Source organism: Trachymyrmex septentrionalis, unplaced genomic scaffold (assembly GCF_001594115.1).
Source record: "Trachymyrmex septentrionalis isolate Tsep2-gDNA-1 unplaced genomic scaffold, Tsep1.0 scaffold311, whole genome shotgun sequence".
Classification (NCBI taxonomy): Eukaryota; Metazoa; Arthropoda; class Insecta; order Hymenoptera; family Formicidae; genus Trachymyrmex; species Trachymyrmex septentrionalis.
In genome coordinates this window covers 191,052-194,537 of record NW_017305476.1, presented here as the reverse complement: position 1 = coordinate 194,537, position 3,486 = coordinate 191,052, and the positions used below count along the sequence as shown (strand labels likewise).

At 34.9% G+C, this 3,486-nt stretch overlaps 1 protein-coding gene across 1 annotated transcript in view; it reads right to left on the bottom strand.

Annotated features, from left to right (window-relative positions):
- Nucleotides 1-3,486, bottom strand: part of LOC108749755 (transmembrane and TPR repeat-containing protein 4) — a 32,838-nt gene that overhangs the window by 9,377 nt on the left and 19,975 nt on the right. The window lies entirely within an intron of this gene.

The following is a 3,486-nucleotide window of genomic DNA, read 5'->3' as shown; positions in this document are numbered from 1 at the left end:
TCGCGTGCTGGACGCCCTGAAAAGATTGAAACGGACGAATTGCAAGCACTGCTGGATATAAACTCTGCGCAAACTGAAAAGGAGCTTGCAGAACAGCTTGGCGTTACGCAGCAAGCCATTTCCGTACGATTACATACGATGGGAAAGGGAATTTTACAAAAAAAAGCTCAGAACTTTTTTGTACACCTAATAACTTGAATATTTGGAAGTTTTAAAAAAGTAACCGAGGGAAAGAATTTTTCCTTGGGTGTACATACTATATACACTATTTACAGCCATTATACTGTTTCGAATGAGTTTTCTGTGTGTCAGAGATGAGTTGTTCGTTTGCTGGCCATTTTATTCGGAGTCATTCAATTGAGAAGGAGAGGTGAGTGACGAATGGATTTATATATTTTTTTAATGAAATAAGAACGTGAATTTCTTATGTAGTCATTATAACTTAATCTTTGTTTGTTGACACATTAAAACTACAATGCCTGGCTATGTAACAAATTAGTGCACAAATTCTGCGACAAAGGGTTTTAAGATGTGTCGTTTTCCTCAAAATCCAAAAAGATGAAAAATTTGGGCTGAAATACCAGACGACAAGACTGGGCTCCATCTAATAATTCAGTGTTATGTGAGATCAGTAAGAATTTGCCTTTGTGATTTTTTAATATAAATAAATTATTAAACGATGTATGTTGTATGTTATTCCAGGTACATTTTAATGCAAAAATGTGAACTGAATCAAAGATTGGAAACGGCAAGCGTATGCTGAAAAAAGATGCTATCCAACTGTGTTTGGTGAACTCGTCAGAATATATAGGAAGGCATATATATTGTACGATATATTAATTTATTACTTTGTATTATTCTATTGTCACTAATATATTGAATGTAAATTAATAAATTGTATATATACTATAATAAAGTATTATAATAAATACTACTAACCTAATAAAAAATTGAATATACTCTTTTAAAAGTAGTTAATACTCCTAAAATCATATTTTTAGGCTCATTTATTTATATATATATATTTATTTTTAAAAAAATTTAATTTTCATTCTATATTTACTTCATTTTATATTTACTTCTCTTGTCATTCTTCTTTAGTTTATTCTTTATAAAATCATTAGCTCTCTCTCTCTCTCTCTCTCTCTCTCTCTCTCTCTCTCTCTCCTTCCCTCCCTCCCTCTTCCCCCCCCCTCTCTCTGCGGATCTCAATCGTTCAGCAGAATATTTATTTTGCAATTATTGGAAATTTTTTTCGCGCTGATTAAATTATATTTTTAGACCTACAGAAATGGTCTTATTTCAGCAGATATTCATAAAACAATACGGTTACGTTCTGCTAAACATTCATTATTATATGGACAATTTCAGTTTTACACTTCACATATGAAAATGCGCGCGCGTTTTGACGCGTTTCCGGTTTTGTCTCATTTACGCCTGTAAATCTTTGACCTTCTCTGTTGGCCGTTTATTTTACTTTTATTATAGGTACTCTAGGATGACTATCTTTATCTTTGTCTAATATTGTGTACGCATTGAATTTTAAAAGTTGAGTGGGGCGGCATCGAGGAGGGGAAGTATATTGCTGTTCTCAAATCTCCTCATCCAACAGTAAAAATCAACAGTGCATGCGCGATTAAGTAAGGATACTGATGGCCACTCGTTTTCTGTTTCTATTCGCTCACGCATTCTTAGCTGGTTCCGCTACTCTATTAGGTGCTTTCCAATTGCAATATCCCTAGACACTTTCGTGCACACGGCAACACAAGTATGTTCCAATTGTCCGTTATCATCGACACAACACTACACATCTGTACTCAGTCGAGGGCTGTGTAAGCTAGTGTTTTATAGTGACAATTATATGTTACTAATTGCGGCAGCTATACATGAGGTTGAAAGACGTTGAATGGCCGGTACTTTTTTTGTTTAATATAAGCGGAAAAAGTTACATTTAATCTAACTCTATCCGAAACGGATCTCAACCGTGCACAGCGTACACATTCTGTTCCAATTGAATCGTGTATAATGTTATGCTTTGTGCATTCCTGTGTATATTTGTGTTAAGATGTGTTAAGCAATTGGAAAGCATCCTTATCCATATACGTTCCTCTTTGGGCGATACAGAATCAGCGATAGTAGAGTGGGTATAAAGAGAGTGACACCAATTAGCCGGAAGTCGCCATTTGGTGTCCTACATCTGGGATATCTATATGACGCAATTCCTCATCTTAACCTGTTCTTTTTTTTAACGTTATCTTCTCTCTAACTAACAGTAAGAGCACTTAATGGCAGAGCCAATCAGCATTAGGCATGCGATCTAGCGCCACTAGTTAGCGGTCTGGCATAACCGGTAGCCATATACACAAGCATGACCCCATATCCATACACTCGTCTTCGATGCGCAATAGTATATTTCACCAAAATAGCTTGTATACACAAATTAGCAATCGCGGAGCGAAGACAATAAGAATAGGCTTTTTCTCTTGATACAAGACATCAAGAATAGGCTCTTTCTCTTTTTTCCGGCCATCGTTTCTTTACTGGTTTATTAAAGCAGATTAAATTTTTGCCCCATGGGGGAATAAGAATAAAATGCTAAAATTATAGAGTATCTACTCTACAGCACGAATCTACCAATCATCACGTACGTGCGCGAACGCAGTTGCGCACGCTAACCTGTCAAAGTACACTATAGTGTACATAATCCTAGCACAAGTTATATGTATGTACATGTGTATCACAAAAGAATACATTACACAGATAGTTATACATAACTTGCATGGAATTACATTGCATACACTAAGCCTGTTTTTTTTTGGCTAAATTTTTGCACCAGTTCAGCCAAAAAGAATAGGCCTACTGTGAAAACCTAGTACAATTAGGTGCAGATGCGCACGCAACACATGTCCAGCCTATCATGACATGGAAGAGACACAACGTTAGTGTTTGTAAAAGTACGTGTGAAGAATGCAAAGATTACAGAAGTCAAATTTAGAGAGACTCTACTATACATGTAATAAGGTATTCGGAAAGTTTCGGACCCCTTAAATATCTTGAAAAATAAGCATTTCTGAGAAAAATGTTTCATACAAAAGTTGTACAGTTTAAAATAGTCTATTTACTGATCTTACAGTTTAACCTTAGGTGGCGCCACCAAGCATTTCTGAGAAAAATCTTTCATACGAAAGTTGTATAGTTAAAATGATCTATTTACTGATCATATCAGTTTGACCTTAAGTGGCATTACTAAGGTCAGGTCAAGGTTAAATCGATTTTTTAAACATCCTATTTTTTATTTCAGAATTTAATAGATGGTGTCAAGAGCTTTTCAAAATATTAGGTGTAGTAAAAAGTCATCGCGTTTTTTTAAAAGACATCTATCAGTAAAAACCGCAATTACTTTCTTACCAACAATATAAATATATCTTGATAGAGTAAAGTTTTAGCTTTAAAAATCTCTTTTTTAAATTATACGATACGACAATT